The 17,605-nt window shown below is 43.6% G+C and overlaps 1 protein-coding gene across 2 annotated transcripts in view; it reads left to right on the top strand.

Moving 5' to 3' along the window:
- Positions 1-17,605, top strand: part of CRY1 (cryptochrome circadian regulator 1) — a 40,672-nt gene that overhangs the window by 7,693 nt on the left and 15,374 nt on the right. The window lies entirely within an intron of this gene.

Raw genomic sequence — 17,605 nt, 5'->3', positions numbered from 1 at the left:
TTACTTTTATCAACTAAGTTTATATAGTATTCATCAATATTGTTGGGTCTCAAGGAATAGAAAGACAGGAACAGAGAGAAAGAACTAGGAGAATGACGGTCAGCGGAGCAGTCAGAATACACAAACCTTTCATCCGTTAAGTTCGTCATCTTACATGGGTGTGGTTTGGGACACCCCAAAACAATTTTAATAGTAACATCAAAGATCACCATGATAGATATGAGGATAATGGTGAGCACATGCTTTTGGGAAAATGGCACTGATAGACTATCTGCAAAGCCCAACACACCAGGAGAGCCCATGTGCCCAGAGCCTCAGCCCATGCTATTCTTAGATGCTGTATAGGGCTCTAAGGACCCAGCTCTTGGGATCTCAGAGATCCAAGAAGTTAGAGGTCAGTGCAACAAGTCTAGAGAACCAAGGGCAAAACCAGGCAGGACCAATGGCTTCCACTCAAAAGCACAGCTCAGGCCAGTTCCTCGGGAACTAAAACTGGAAAGATGAGTAAATCATGGAAAACTGTAGATCCAGAAGGCCCAAAAAACCAGGCTAGAAGAAATAATAATTTCCTAAGTGAAAGAAATGCATTTTCTGCAAGAATGCTATATGAGGACCCTAAGAAGAAAATGAAGAGATAAAAAGTGAAACTAAAACTATGGAGGAAAGAATTAGAACAAGATTAAATAGCTTAGAAGAGAAAATAGTATATCCTACCCAAGAAATGACCTCCCAAAACCAGAACAGATCTTACAGAAACCAGTGCCTCCAGGGATAAAGCAAAAAAATGTTGAACAAAATAAAAAAAAATCAGAACCAGAAGACAATAGAATATAGCTGATACCAAAAATAACTGCCTGGGAAACAGATTCAGAAAAAAAAAAGATAATTTAAGGATCATCAAACTCCCTGAAAATGATGATAAAACAAAACAAAAAGACTGAACATTACATTTCAAGAAATCCTAAGTGAAAAATTTTCCAGATCTTTTAGATTCAAAGTTTTAAGTAAAGATAGACTCTACCAATAACTGGCCACCCACCTCTCCCCAAAAAGGGAAAGTCCCAGGAATGTCACTGTCAAAACCAGAACTCCCACAGCAGAGGAGAAATCACTGCAGATATTCAGAAAGGATTTAGAATACACTGGATGAACCTCAAGATTCAGTCAAGACTTTGCAGCTTCTACAATAAAGAGAGTAGGTCTTGGAATACATAATGCCAAAAAGCAAACGTTAGGGGCTTACAAACAAGAATACTTTACCCTACCCATATCTATATACAGAGAAGGAAATTTTGTTACTTTTGTGACTTATTCCACTATTTAATAGCCTGGAGTAGTTGTGTGTATTGACTTATGCTTAACTTTAGAGCATCAGGCAATTCTTAAAAATCCTATACAAAGTAACATCTTGGTTATAAACTATGTCTCGGTTAGTCTTTCATGGAAAACAACGCTTTTTTTGACAGATCAACAGCTTTAACCCTCTATACAGAAATATTGAGTCTAAAATAATGATCTTAATAAAAAACAGATTTCAGAGAAAATGGGTTTAATAGGTTTTATGTTTTAAATCTTCATTACATCATGAAGATAGTGTTAGTGTTCTAAATCACTTAAAATGCCTTTTGAATATTCTTTTATGTTCTAGTCTTTATGAAGCTTAGTAATACCTCCCAAAGTCTGGCTTTTTTCCCTGAATTCACCCTGCCAGATTGCATTAAATGATGTCACAGCTAAAAAATGCTAATGTAGCCAATGATGAGAACAGAAATGCTCAGTCCAGTCACCCACAACTATTTACAAATTGAAATGTTGGGAAGGAGCTGAAGCTTGTGGTCCCTTGAAGACTAGAGGGACGGAGCCGTGAGCAGACCCTTCCTGAGAATGAAGGAGAAGAGTAGGGATGATGGAGATGATTTACAGAGGCCATCCATCAGTCCAGCCCCAGCCAGGTTACAGAATGAGGAGCAGGAGCGGGCTTGGACAGAGGACCATGGGTAGCCCCTTAGGCCACTGGGATATGCAAGCCAGTGAAAGAGCTGCTGCAACAAGTGGAAACGACAAGAACAAGACCATCAGTTCTGGTTTTCAGCAGATTGTGCTAAATGCCGAGGGGCACAATGTACAAATAAAGTGGAAATCTCATTTTGGCAGTTTGCTTCTCCTGGAAGAAAACCATCTTCTTGAGAGCCTTCTCTAGTGTTGCTAAGAATTACAAAATAGTTGAGAATTCAGACAGAAGAGAAGCATGAATACTTTCTAAACTGAGTCACTCTCTCCACCAAGTTGTTTGGAACAGTGGAGGAGGAAGGGAATGGGGATGCACAAAAAGGAGCAGACTGCACTTTACTCACTAGACAGATTGTGTGTCACTCAGCATATTTTCCCCAGTCTCTTCTGTTATACAAGTTTTTTTTTGTTTCAACTTTATTAAACTCATATTTAAGAATGCAGCCAACTTTCTTTAAGTAAAGCTGTCTAGGTCATATGACTAACAAGATGATGGGAATTTTGCTTCATGTATGGTACAATTACAACTGAATCAGAGAGAGAGAGAGAGAGAGAGATAATATGAATCCAAATTAACCCTGGAAAAGCCTACTCCTTAGAGTCTTCCCTTAGCACCTCCTCTGTTCCAGATGCACAGATGGGCACAAGCGCAGCCTAGGATGCACCGGGCACCATCCTCTTCCAGCAGCACATGAGTCTGAGTCCCTTTTCCATCTTCAGTGATTCGACTCTGCTTCTGACAAGCAGGAAGGGGGAGATGCAGAAAGACAGAGGGCCACTGTGCCGCCTGCTAGGGGCAGCCTGAAAATGAGAGACTCTATCTGATACATCTTCCTGGTCCTATAAATAATGGCAGATGCTAATTCATTTTAGCCGGAGAAAGGAAGGATGGGATCCAAGGAAGGATCTAGAGCAGAGGGGCAAGGTAAGTAAGCAGCTTCACTTCCTGATCCTGAAACTCAGCTGAGGCCAGTCGTGTCATCCCACCTCTTACACATCCCAAAAACTACTTAGGGAAGTGAATCTCCCACCACAGGAATTTGCTGAAGCCAGAAGCTAACCACCCTCCCCACCATCAAAAGGGAGGTTCAGAAAGTGATTGGTGGGGAAGTTAAGGAAAGACTGGAAAGTTTCAGTGAGGGGAAAAATATAATAAAAACAGGACAAACAGATGAATCAACAGAGAAGACCCTAAAACTAGGAAGACAAGTATTAATACCTGAAAGAGAAATACATTATCCTCTTAACTATTTCAAGGCAAAGGAGAGTGAGCTAAAACCAAGTAAAACAAATCCCAAGAGAGCAGCATGTAAGGGCGGAAGATCCTATAATAGCCCAAAAGAGAAATGAAATCCATAAAAGAAGAAATTAGGAATTTAGCAGATTAGGGGAAAAAAAATTGGGTCCTTGGTGGAAAGTTCCTCCAAAGAATCAAAAGAGAAAACAGCAGAGATGGAATGCAAGGAAGTGAAGTGGAAGAAATCCTGGCAGAAGAGAGATAAAAGGTAACACCGTCAAGGGGAACACCGAGCAGATATGTGTGCAGAGACAACGTAGGAGCCCTGGGTATCCCAGGAGAAACCTGACAGAGCAAAATCCTTAACTTAGAAAAGAATTCCAGAAAATGACCCAGAGCCTCAGAATAGCAAAAGCAAAGCCTAGTCGAAAGAATACACACACACACACATTGTCTATGAAAAAAACCTCTATGTTCCAAATCCCAAGATCCATAGTGGTGACATCAAATAATTCCAATGATCAACAACTAAGTCTGCAGCTGACCAGGGGAGTGACCCTCGAATACAGAAGAATGAAAATTAGAATAACACCGGACTATTTTGCAGGCACTAGAAACTACAGAAGGGAACACGATAATTTATTCCAAAAAACAAAGGAGTACAAGTTGCAACCCAAAATATTAGTCTTCCTATCCCCTGTCCTCCTGCCCCCATCAAGAAGGGAGGGGAGGGGGACAGCACAAGTAAGATATTTAATTGGCCAAGGCCTCAAGTAACATAATAACAAAATAGATGAATAAGCAGAATTAACAAGGAGATAATGAGAAACTAAATTACCTAATATTTAGTGGGTGCTTTGTGTGTGTGTGTGTGTGTGTGTGTGTGTGTGTGTGTGTGTGTGTGTGTGAGAGAGAGAGAGAGAGAGAGAGAGAGAGAGAGAGAGAGAGAGAGAAACAGACACTCTACTCTTAAGATTCAGTCAATGGAGTGGAAAAAAAGACAACAAAAAAAGAAAATTAAATGCAGTAAAGATTTCATTGTTTCCTATAAATTATTTTCTCTCTTAAAAGTATTTTATCATATCTGATCATCAGCTATTGTATCTAGATTATACTGAAGTACATTTTGGGGACATCATGTCATCATCATCATCATCATGAAGATGTAAATACCATCATTAAACAGGGAAGGGAATAAGCATTTATGTAGCACCTTTGATAGGCCAGGCACTGTGCCAAGCACTTTACAAATGTTATTTCATTTAATCCTGTAGGTGCTCTTATTTATTCCCATTTTATAGTTAAAGAAACTGAGGCAGATGGGGGTAAGTGACTCCTCCAGAATCACACAACTAGTCAGGATCTGGGCCAGTATTTGAACTTGGGTCTTCCTGGCTCTGGGCTCTTCCTGCTGGGCCACCTCTGTCTCATATCACCAGAAGTAGTCACCAGCAACTAATCAGGGAAAGTGAAGCATGTCACTCCCTTTTGAACTTGGTCATGCTTTGAAGAGCTCATTGATGGAGTAGCCTACATTTTACTAGCTGATTTTATAGGGTTTTAGGTGCTGACACCTAGAACTAATCTCTTGAGTCTCTTATTACGGCCAGGCCTCCTCTATCCCTTGGCATTCCAGAGCTATTCTTGTGCACTAGGGACACTAAGCCTTTCAGTTTAGAATACTTCCAGTAATAGGAAACTCACCACCTTTTAAAAAATTCACTTTGCATTTAATTTTTTCTTAATTACATGTAAACAAAAATTTTTAACAAATTTTTAAATTTTTTGACTTACAAACTCTCTCCCTCTTTTTTCTCTCTCCTTAAGAAGGCAAACAATTTGATATAGATATAATGTGTAGTCATGCAAAACATCTCTATATTACACATTTTGCAAAAGAAAGCTCAAACCAAAAACCAAAAATAATAAAGTTTAACAAGGGTGCTTCAATCAGTATTGAGCCTCTCTCAATTATTTCTCTGGAGGTGGGCAGTGTTTTTCATCTCCAGTTCTTTGGAATTGTTTTGACTTGTTTTACAGTATTGCTGTCACCGGGCACAGCATTCTCCTGGTTCTGCTTATTTCATTTTGCATCAGTTCCTATAAGTTTTTGCAGGTTTTTCTGAAATCCACTTGTCATTTTTTTTATAGTACAATAGTATTCCATTGCAATCATATTTCACAACTTATTCAGCCATTCCCCAGTTGATGAGAGGGCATCCTTTCAATTTCCAGTTTGTTACCCCCACAAAAAGCCGTACATTGGTCCTTTTCCTTCTCTGATCTCTTTGGGGTACACCCTAGTGGATTTATGCCTTTTAAGGTGGCCCACTGCATGGCGTGGCATAGTGGGAAGAACACGAAGTTTGGGTTTGAGTCTAGTCTCTGATCTGATTGGGTCTGGGACCCTGGGCAAGCCTCTTCACCTTGCGGAGCCTAGTTTTCCATTTATAAAATGAGACAATAGTGCTGCTTGTTTTCCCAGATCCCTGAACAAAGCATGCAGTGCCCTCCTATATGAAGGAGTTGGCGCCTCTGGGGCCTCATGCCTGGAGTTGGAAGGGACCCTAGAGGCTCCAAGCCCTGGGGGAGCCAGGACTCACATCCAGGAACTCTGCCTCCTGAGCCTACTCTGTCCCCACTTGTTGTGAAGCCTCTGGATCTCTCCAGGCCCCAGAGCTGGCCCCAGAGGTTGGGAGCACACAGCCCTTTGGGGAGCAGCCAACACCACCAGACCTAGTGGGGGTCATGCAAGGCCAGAATGCTCCTCAATACTGTCCTGTGACCTGTCTCGCTCTTGTTCAGGAGGCCTTGACCACTTGGCATGGTTAGTGATGCCCATTTACCCCTGGTTGCTGGCCAGGCACCCACTCTCTGGGTGCAGGTATGCACAATGCCTAGCTGCTGACCTGGATGCGGTTTCCTTTTTTTCTTGTAACCCCATAGCAACATGAAGAAACCCGAGAGATTATCAGGTGACTTTCCTTCTTAATGGGCCTGAAAGCAATTGCCCCTTCTACCCTCTAAAACAGGGTTTGAGCTGAGACTTATTTTAATATTTTATATTTGTTCTGATACATTTGTTGACATAATTTAATTTTGAGAGAATGATATAGGCTCTGTCTTTTTTCTATTTACACCGGTAAAGAGCTCTAGGGATCCTTGACTTCAGCATTCCTCCTGACTTAGGGCTTTCTTTTGGAGATGCCCAGACATAGTCTTTCAGTCTCTGTTTGACAGGAAGCTCACCTCCTGTTGAGTTTGTGAATTGGTGGACAGCTTGCCTCCCTTGGTCTACCATTGCTCCCTCCTGAACTGCTCAGAACTACTCTTTCTCACACTCCTAAGAAAGGAGGACTCCAGGAGTAAGGAGGTGAGCCCAGCCCACCTTCTGCCACCTTGCTCAGTCTTTCCAGGGACCCTGAAGTTGGCCCAATGGCAGCCTCTCCTCAAGTCGCCAGTCCTCACTCAACCTTTGCTTGGATGTTGCCTTTTGTTCCCTTCAGTGTTGTGGAAACAGGCTTTTTTTAAAAGGAACTTCCCTAACAACCAAGGAAATTAAGGTAAAAGGAAACACTGAATATGAGAGTTGGACCTAGTTTCCACGTCTAGACTTTTTCCATTTACCTCACATTTGGACCTGAGGAAGGCAGCCACTGATGGTCCATCTTATTCAAGCCACTCTCCTAGCCAGTTCTGTTTTCTTTGAACTTCCAAGTCAGTGCCCTTTCTGGCCACTTCCCCATTAGCAGGGCCAGAAGGGCACCAGTGGAGTCCAGTTAATATTTCACACTTAACCCGGGGGTGCTTTTAACTCTGCCCACTTGGCTAGCCTCAGACTCCTTCACCACTCACGTTCTCCCAACAGGAAAGTCTTTGGCAGAAGCTCTTGTAGGTCGTAGCCCCATTCTTCTTATGTACCCAGTCTTCTCTTCTCTGGGACAGTCTTCTGGAATTCCTTCCACCATTCTTCATATGATGCAGTTTCTAGATTCTTATAACTCCTCTAACTCTCAGTCTTGTGCTGCTTTTCTTGCTCCTTTTCCAGAATTAAGCTCAAAATGAGACTCTCTCCTCACCCCTGCCATCTTTATTAGGAAAATGTATTCTCTGCCCTCATTCTGGCAAGTTGGTCTGTGATATTCTCATAGAGCAATATCATTTTTCTTTCTACTGTTTATTTATCTCATTCAGATGCTCTCCATTCTTCTCTCTTCTGTGGGTTTCCTGCATCCCTGCTATTAATAGAGAACTATTTGTTCTCATGCTTATTAAGGAATTTAAAAAACACATATTATCATTACTTGGAAATTTTCTTGCCCTAGTATTCCAGAAAATATTTTCATGGTGACTGATCTGCAGTTTTATCTTGTAGTAGTTACTGTTCATTCACACCTGCAAAACAGATATTGTGATTGTTAACTATTAATTATTCAGGGTTGATACTGTAGGATTTCAGAGTTCCCCATGTCTCCAGTCTAGGACCAGGGAGCCCTGAGACTGAATGATTGCGTGAGTGGACAGAATGGTGTCCTTGGGCTCAGGAGCAGGCTTCCCTTGAACCCCTCCACCTAGATTGCCTTCCGTGGTACATCTCTGTGTGTGGCTGAGAGCTTTCCTAGCCTTGCCAAACCAGCTGCCCTGATCCACTTGTAGACATTCAGGTGCTGACAAATGGCCTGGTCATTCCCATCCATCAGTGCATGAAGTCAGAGGCTTCAGAAGAGAGGCAGGCACCAAGGAAGGAGGAGAGCTCTGAGAAAGGGATTGGAAATTCAGGAGCGGGACTTCAAATATAAGAATGAGGATCTCCTGGCCAGGGATGACTGAGACATACATAAGGAAGGCTAGTGAAAATTTATTTGCCTGAAGACTTGCAAATCAACTCAGAAGGAATTTAAAATGAAAATGGGCTTAAAAGGGAAGTTATTTGCCCAAATGCATTGCACTAGAAACCGTAAGGCTGGTGCAGCATCAGAGGGAAGTTAAAGCTACCCTAATTTATAGATGGTAGAATCCAAGAAAAAAAGTGAAAATCCCTAAAGCCACATGTCTTTATATATATCAATGCTTATAGTAGAGGTAAAAAGAAAGATGGAGGTAAATATCTCTGGAAGGATCCAAGGGGATAGGGCAGCACTTGTTAGGAAGAGAGATTCTTGAGAAGACTTCCAGGCAGCAGGAGGGTGGAGAGCTTGTGTCAAGTTCAGTCAAGGAAGAAGCAAAGGTGATATTGGGAGATGGACAAGGAACTGCCCTGGAGAAGAGCATGACATGAGTTTGGTAATCTGATCCCAAGATTGGAACCATACTGGGGGACTGAAGTTATTTAGATAGCTGTTGAATGAGGGAAATTCTGGATCTGATTCTCACCAACAGGACTACACTCTTTGAGACCCAAACAAGAAGATTCTTAGGGGGGACATTGGCAGCTCAGTCTGAGCATTGGTGTCAGGGGAGAGGAAAGCCAGGAAGACTCTCACATGCTCCAAGATATTCCTCTTTAAATCTGGTAGACAAAGTATCTGGGCCTTCACATAAATATCACCAATTAAAAATGTCACCTATCAGGGGACCAGGCAAACACTGATAGATTCCAGGTTCAGTCCCATAACCAAAAATGGGACAAAGACAGTTGTGGGAAAGTGGATTGGCAGTGAAGTCCACTAATGGGCTGTTGAAAGAGGTGGCCCAGAGGGGCTTAAGTAGCCACAGAGGACCCTGGGGTTGAGAGTCTTGTCCAGTGACACCCAGGGAAGGAGCCAGTGAATACACATGTATAATGGGCATCTTGGGAAGTTGGCTAAGCCAAAGAAAACCAGTGACTGTCTTTAGCAGTCGGATACATTTTGTCCTGGCTGCAGAAGTGAGACCACCTAGGAATTGTCTTCAGATTGCTTTGGGAGCTTATGAGAGAAAGACCATTGTGAGGGGCCTCTCTCCAGGCCCACCATGCGACTCTCTGAAGACTGGCTCAAAGGGGCCAACACGTTGTTGTCCATGTGTCAGCCTGGCCAGGTTGGGTTCCCTGTCAATCCCCAGACCCAGAAGTAGATGTTTTATTTGATTTTGGCCTAGTGGTGTCATAATACAGGATGCTTCAAAAATAGGAACGGGAGAGATTATAAATATCTTTGTGTACTATTGGGATCCGGGAGGCCCAAGATACACAGAATTCTCCTCTAAGGCGGCTCCGGCGGTTATCTGATATACCAGGAAAGGTCAGACGTGGAGAGCTGTGTCCACACCATTAATGGATCTGTGACTTACACAAGGGCTGATGACAATGTCACTTTTAAAATATTTCACATGATCTTCCAGAAGAGAACAATTACCATAAATTCTGAAGTGATTTAAACTTGTCCTTTTAGAGCAGAAATAGCCATTTTGGTACTGCTTTTTTCACAGGGATCCAATAGAGGGGCATCCACGACTGAGGAAAAGATGGGAAAATGTGAGGGATTCTTTCATAGCATCACTAGAACATTTCTCACCCCTTTGATTTTACTGGTAGTAACAGGTGCTGCTTGACCCTGAGAGTTGTGCTATGCTGGGAAAAGAGGATGGTACAGGTGACAGCCATAAAAGCAGCCCAGGTGAGCCAGGCCCTTGGGAAAGGGCATGAGTGTGTTGGCACCTAGGGTCCCTATGAGGTTGGAATCACTTTGTGGGGGAGTTCATTTTTGACCCGAGGAACTACACACCTGTCAAGTCCTGGGAGGGGATCCATCTCAGTGGAGAAAGCAATGACGCAGACTCTCTCTGCTGCACCCCTCCCTGCAGGATTCCTCTGGGGCCCCCTCCTCTGCTGAGCAGCCCTTGTTCACCGTTAGAAAGAGGAATCCTGAATTGGGCTTAGCCAACCTAGAGCTTAATTATCACTCCTCCTATTTTTACAGTGCCTTCTTATTGGCAGAGTCCTTTCTCCCTCCAACTTTGGAGGCACCCCAGGGCAGAGGCCTAGATGAGTTAGCCAGCTGCACCCGACCAGCTTCTGAACTGAGATAGCTTCTCCCGGGTCAGTGGTCGAGCCTCTCCCGAACTGTGGCCGCAGATCTGTGTCCTCGAGGGAGGGATCTGTGATGGAAAGCCTGGCTAGATGGTGGGCTGTCTTGAAAAAAAAAAGGGACTGTGCTTGAGCTCCCTCCAAGGAAGCCAAGAAGTAGAAGACCACCCCCATCCATCCAGGATCCTCTGTCCTGTGCCCCCATCTGGAATCCTGCCTTCGGGTTTAGCTGCCACATGGTAGGATGGACATGGAAAAGCCTGGGCTGGGAGCACTAGAAAGGGGCAGTGGCTGTGTCTCATGTGGAAGAAGGATGGGGCGGGGTCCGTTTAACCCCAGAGCACAACCTGGAGCAAGGAGTTAAAATTGTGGGGAGGCAAATTTAAACTTATCAGGAAAAACTTTTCAAGAATGTTAGATATTTCCAAAAAAAAAAGGAATTGGTTCCCTTGGAAGTGATGAACCTCCCACTCCAGAGAATCAGTCTGGTGACTGTTTGGGGGGGGGGGGGCAGCTAGTCTTGTTGAGACCCAGGGGCAGCTGGCTCAGGGCTTCACCTTCTTTTAGGACCCAGCCCCCTTGGCAGGCAGCCAGCCAACCCATGCTATTTCTACTTGCATAAAATAAAATACATAAAGTTACAAAGGAAAACATTTATATTGAAATAAATTGTAGTTACTAAGATTTATTTTTTTAAAAAAGCACATTTGCAGACTTTAGGTCTAGTCCCTGGACTAGATGACCTCTAAGGTCCTTAACAATTTTGAGATTCTATAAAGAGTGATAGTATAACAGATGGAAACGTTGTGTGTCTCTTGAGAATGGATTAGTATTTGTGAGAGAAGGAAAATGATATTCCTTCCTGATAAAATTAACAGCAATAAAGAGGAGAGGCTAAGTTAAAACAAATACTGATTGTGAATGATATTCATTTCTCTATTTAAAAAAGTGTTTAATGAATGGTTTGAAAAATACAGTCCATTAGGATGTTGGAAATGATGTACCTAGACCTAAGATGATAAGGTGGACTTAAATATCTACATAGCTTATGATCCAGAAACTCCGTTTTTTTAATATAATTTTTTCTCAACTGTATATAAAAATAATTTTAACATTTGATTTGTAAAGTTTTGAGTTCTAAATCCTCTCCCTCCTTTCCTTTCCTCTCTCTTCCTTAAGAAGGCAAGAAGTTTGCTATGGATTATATGTATGAAATTATGCAAAACATATTTTCATATTAGCCATGTTGCAAAAGAAAAGAAACCCCTCCCCAAAACAAGAAAACAAAGGGGGGGAAATGTCAGACTCCATCGGTTCTTTTTCTGGAGGTGGGTAGCATTTTTCATCATAAGTCCTTTGAAATTGTCTTAAATGGTTATATTGCTGAGAGCACTTAAATCATTCAGCTGGTCATTGTGGAATATTGTGTACTATAGGTGGCTAAGAAGAACGGATAGGAAAGCAGTTATAGAAGTATATTAGGAATGCTAAGGTTCCCCCCATCAAATACACATGGATCATAGAAACTGATTAAATTCTTAGACATAAAGAAATTATAAGTTAATGAAGACAAAAAATTTAAAACTACATTTTCAAATCACAATGTGATAAGTAATAATCTATGAAGAAAATATTGTTATATTCACATTTTTATGGAGTCTAAATAAAAAGTTTCTGAATAATGCCCATATTAAATAGGAGCAACAATAGATGCCATGCTTAGCCTGAGACATTTTCGAGTTCTATCTGCTCCATTTAGAACATTAGGTTCCTCACAATCAGAAGGTGGCTTTGCTTCCTCATTTTTTCCACCTATTTGCAGTCATTTTCCTTCTTAATCCATCTTCCAAATGAAGTTCATGAAGGACTCTTGCTAAGGCGAGGTCAGCCCAGGTCTCCACCCCTCCAGAAGCCTCAGATGCTCCCTATTGCCCCAGAGGGAAAGTGCAAAGAGCCTGGACTTTGACCTCTCTGCAGGCTGGCTCCCACCTGCCTCGCCCTGCGTGCCAGGCAGACTCCCTAGGTCCATAGAGGCCTGCCCCCCTTCCAGGCTTGGCTCAAGTGCCCACCCCCCATTTAGGGAAGCCTTTCCTAACAACTTCTCCCTCCTCAAATTAGCTCATGTTTACTTATTCTTGGACATGTTAGCTCTCTGCCCACCCAGAGAAGAGGAACTTCTTGGGGGCAAGAACCTTTATTTTCAGCCCAGAAAATGGCTTAGCACCTTGCCACATAATGAAAGCTTGATAAATAGTATTAGAATTGGAAAACACAAAAGAGAAAATAATTAAAATAAGAGGAAAACAAAAATAGAAAATAAAAATAATTAAATGGCTACATTTCATGTTATTGGGTTAAGTCCAGCATGTCCAAACCAAACTCAGTTTCCCCAACCTTTCGCCCCCTCTGGATTCTTATTTCTGTTAATGGCCCCAAGGACCTCACTCAGGAACCTTGAAAGTCTCCCTTCCCTTCGTCCAGGCCTGTCACCTCTCTCTTCAAATATGTAGGTTTTTTTCTGACCCCTCCCCACCCATTCTGTGATTGCCAGCCTCCTGGCCGGCGCTCCCTATCCAAGTCCTTCAGAAAGACCCCCATATTGGAGTCATCTTTAAAGCCTTAACTCCCCTGCCCCTCAGTTTCCTTGGGCAACCCATCATTCCCTAAGAGTGGCCCACACCCCTCTTGAAGGCCCCCTCCTTTCAGCCAGCCTTTCCTGCCTCATTTCCCCTCGGCCCTTCATGGGAGCCGGTCGGCTTCCCGTGCCCACGGATCTGACCTAAACCCAGACAGGCAGCCTAGAGCCCGGGTGGTGCCAGGACGTTCCGAGCCTCCAGACCCCTGGCAGGGCTCCTCTGGACTGACACTGTCATGGAAGATTTCAAGCAATGATCCTCCATGGGAGGAAATGCTGATTGGTGGTCTTCAGAGAGGGTGATTGCTGCAGTCATTGGATCTTTTCAGGTTTTACCCTTTCTGTTCCAACCCTTAGGTGGGGATTGGAGACTTTTCTCCAAGATCCCCTCCTCACTTCACAAAGATTCCCCACCTAGAGAGTAATCTCAGTCGTCATCCTTCCCTAAAGAACAGACAAGGGAAGAAACATTCCGGGGGGACCTTTTCCATACAGCTCTCTCGGGGTCACCAAGAATTGTTTTGGTTTAGTTAGCCTAAGTATAGTTTTCGTTCCTAAATTAATTATAGCTACCGCATGGTGCCATCTGGTTTTATTCTGGTCCAGTTCATGCTCCTTGTTAATGCCTTGTTTTCTACAGTGATAGGATTATGTTGTAACTTGCTATTATCTTTTCATGACTTTTATAGACAGAACTGAAAATCCCCATTACATAAAGCTGCTTTAGCACAAGAGAAAGTAGGTCATTGTGACGGGGAATAAACCTAGCCGCCCACTGGTTGCTAGAGCAACGACCTACTTTAAGAAACTATTTCTGTTGATTCATATTGAAATGTTCTTTTGGAGATTGTATAAGGAAGCCAGCCTGGTGTAGTTTTTTCCTATTAGCAATATTGATGTTGAGATTGGGAGAGTGGGGGCAGAGGGAAGGCTTCAGGGACAGTTGAGGTATTTGAAGTAGATAGATCAATTTTCTCATCCAAACTTCACCAAATTGCTTTAAAATTGGTACAATCACACACAATATCATTCAATAAGGTGAGAATTGTGCTTCCACAGAAAGAGGGCTCTTATGTCAGATGATTCATTGTAGTGTGTCCCTACCGAGGGGCCTGTGGCAAAGCCCGCCCCATCTCCCATGAAGACAACAACCCATCAAACTTGCAGGAAGCCAAGTTGGAGAATGTCCAAGTGTGGGTACCTTTTTTGAAGGATGTATTTGAGCAAAGGTTATATTTGGCACACACTGAATTATCCCAAAATCATAATTTCTGAGAGGTTAACAAACGAGCCCTTCTCGGTTGAGAAAATATTAAAGCTTGACTTTTTGCTGATGTGTCATAATTAACCAACAATAGAAAGACCTCGCTTCTATCTGTGTTTGATTGGTACTCTGGTTGACTTTGGGGGTGGTGCAATCTTTGAGAATTTAAAGTTGAGATTTTATGAAAATACATTTGTGATGACCCTTGGGAGAAAAAATTATCTATATGATTTATTTTAGTTCAGAGATCCTGAGAAAGTTAGGAAAGAATCTAAGGATGGTACCAGACTGTCAAATTTATTTTTTCTATAATGTTACTATATCAGCTAAACTTGAATATCAAGAGATTTAAATTTTAAATTATGAGGACCTGATTTACTTAAAAAGTTAAAATAGAACATTAATGAAAATCTTCATTCTGGTCAAACTCCTACCCACACTCTTCAACATTCATATATGATGTGTGGATTGCTTTGAACTGAGAGGTTGCCTCTCCTCTGTCTCTGATCCAGGTCTTGCCTAGGTATCTCCGGGTCAGAAAGAACTGTCTCACCTGCCCCCCCCTTCATGTCCCTCCTCCACCTCATCCCTCTATTTCTGTTGAGGCCCTCACCAGACTGCCAGGCATCCATCCCTCTTCTTTGAGTGTCCGTACTTTCTCACACACCCTCCTCCCGCATCCATATCCAGTCCTAAAATTTGAAAGTATCCGCCCTACCCTGGGCTGTCCCCACTGTAACATCCCCATCCAGTGTTCATCCACCTCTGCTAGAAGGCCTCCAAGGAGGAACTTAGGATATCGCATTGTCTCTTGATGCAGAAGATCTGAGTTCAAATCCCAATCCGATGCTTCCTAGCTCTGGGATTGGTTGCCTCAGTTTCCTCATTTGTAACATGAGCATAATAACAGAGCCTGCCTTGCAGTGTTGGAGGATAAAATGAGATCTTTGTAAAGGCTAATTTCTTCTTTACTCCTCAAAACCAAATTGGTTTCTCGGGTCTGTCCTGAGGAACCAAAGAGATTATGTCTAATCCTTCCTCTCAGCCCTTCCACTACAAAGACAGCCACCCTCCCCACTGTGTCCCTGATCCCCCATAACAGAACCTAAGAAACTCCTAGAAGGGAGAGACTGTTTTCTTAGCATCTGGCCTGGTGTAGGTAGTTAATAAATCTTGTTGAGCTACATTTGCCTGTGGCTCTCCCCTTTGTCTCAGCCCACCCTTTCCCCTCCTGGTTCTCTTTACCTTTCTGACCCCTGTCTCTGTTTCAGCCTTGAATTCCTTCTCCCTCACGGTGGGCATCTCCCCAAACCTGCCCTGCCCACTTCAGCCCACCCTGGTATTTTCCTTCTCCGTGCTCTCTCCTCTCGGTGGGGATCTCAGCTGCTGAACCTTTGGACAGTTGGCTGCCAAGCCTCCACACTCCGACCTCCCCTCTCCTGATGTCCAGCCGTACATCTCCAGCGGCAAGATGGAATCATTTTTGTCATAAGGAACCAGGATGATAATTCTGGTTCTTATTTCTGTGTTGAAGGTCAAAGAAAAGGTTGAGGACAAGGAGAATGTTGTATGACTGGCTTTGAGGCATCCCCACTTGGTGTCATGAAATTTAAGGTGCATGATTGAATGTGTTTTTGTTTGCTGATGTGTTTAAAGTATAGTGACACTAGACAGGGAGAATCCTTTTAGTTTCAACTCTAAGACTCCTGCCCTAAAATACACAAACACACTCTCAGATCTCCTTCATGGGCAGCCCTCTGTGTGGCTTCCACCTGTGGCCTTTTCTTCCTAGAGGACCCCATGGTCTGGCCACTCTCCCTCCGGTGTGTGCTGAGTGGGACTAAACACCAAATACTAATGCTGTGAACCCCACCACCACCCCGCATTGTAACTTTCCTTTCCACCAGTCCATTGTGCTGCAGTCCCGAGGGTTAACATGTCTGTAAAGGGAGCGAGGATGCTCGCGTGGCCAGTACCAGCATGACCGGCCAGTCGTCCAGTAACCCTGCGGGGTCTTTGTCCCCTTTTGGCCTCTCAGTCTTTGCCTTTTTCATGAGTGTTTGCCTCTCCACTGTTACCTCTCCCTGAGGATCCCGGAGGCACACCTGTCTGTGGGACAGCTTGGGTAAGGGAAGAAATGTCCATAATGGTCACAAAGAGCTGGGAGATGGGCCTGCCCTTGCTACTTAGCATTTTGGGGGATCATCCAGCAAGCTGCTTTACTGATCATTCCACTTTTTAACTCTTGGTGTATTTGCTTCAGGGTCATTAAAAATATGGCTGCCAAACATCAAAAGCTTCTCTTGATTCTATTCATTTATTTATTACCATGTTTTTCTGCTAGCAGTTAAATTTGGATGTGGATAATTCTATGAAATGCAGATGCTTTGATGTTGAGGTAAAGCATCACTTTCCCCCAGAAACGATGTGAGGTTCAGAGAATCCCCTCTGATGCATCCCACGGGAGAAGAGATGAGTGAGATGTGATGCCACAGGTGAAATTCTAATGTGCTCTTCCTCTGCTCCCCTCTAAGACAGCTGCCAAATCTGGAAAAGGAAGGAAGCTCTTGTCCCTGGCCCATGTCATGAAGAACCAGAGGCTGGTTTAGAGAACTGTTTTCAGAGGGGGGCTGGAGAGAAGAGGCTCAAGGACACAGACTAGAGAAAGGAAATAAAATCAGAGAAATTGGGGGGCTGGGACCCAAGATTTCCTAATAGAAGGGGGAGTTAGAAGGCTTGCTTTAGGAATTCTCTGTAGCCATGAATTCACAAATATAATCGGCATGTCTGGTTATATGAGAAATAATAGTGATGGCTTTGATCCAGGCTTGGGGGGGGGGGGCAGCACCCAGAGCCAGTCTGTATCCTAGCTAATGCCCACTCTTGGTGTCAAGAGAGAGCGCCCCATCGATGGGAGGGCGGCTTCTTTCAGACCTTTTTCATCTTTGTCATTAGTGCCTGTTCACTTTAACAATCGCAGAGGCCACTGGTCTCTTCTCGTCCCAGCGGTGGAGGATGGGGGCTGTCTTCATGACGGCTCAAAGGGGGCACTCTGGGATGTTGGGACCACCTTAACCTCCTGGTTATTTCCCTCTGCACTCTCTTTGGGAGGAATACTTCCTGGTTCTTCTTTGATTTCACATGTGTTAGGGTTGTTTGTCCAATTTAGGGGGCAGTTCTCTCAGTAGAGATTGCCAGGTTTCGGGTCAGGAAGACCTGAGTTCAAATCCAACCTCAGACACTTATTAGCAGTCCCTTCACCCTGTTTACCCCAGTTTCCTCATCTGTTAAATGGGGAATGACAGCCTCTATTTGTAGGGTTGTTGTGAGGATCTAAGGAGATCGTTTTTGTCCAGTGCTTAGCCCAGGGCCCAGGACCAAGTAGGCAAAAAATATGGGTGCATTAGATTCTAAAACGTTCCCAGGAGGAGGGACTGGGGAGCACCTGGGACA

This window comes from Macrotis lagotis, chromosome 2 (assembly GCF_037893015.1).
Source record: "Macrotis lagotis isolate mMagLag1 chromosome 2, bilby.v1.9.chrom.fasta, whole genome shotgun sequence".
In the NCBI taxonomy this organism is placed as follows: domain Eukaryota; kingdom Metazoa; phylum Chordata; class Mammalia; order Peramelemorphia; family Peramelidae; genus Macrotis; species Macrotis lagotis.
Note: the sequence above shows the minus strand (reverse complement) of the source record. Positions and strands in the feature narration are given on the sequence as shown.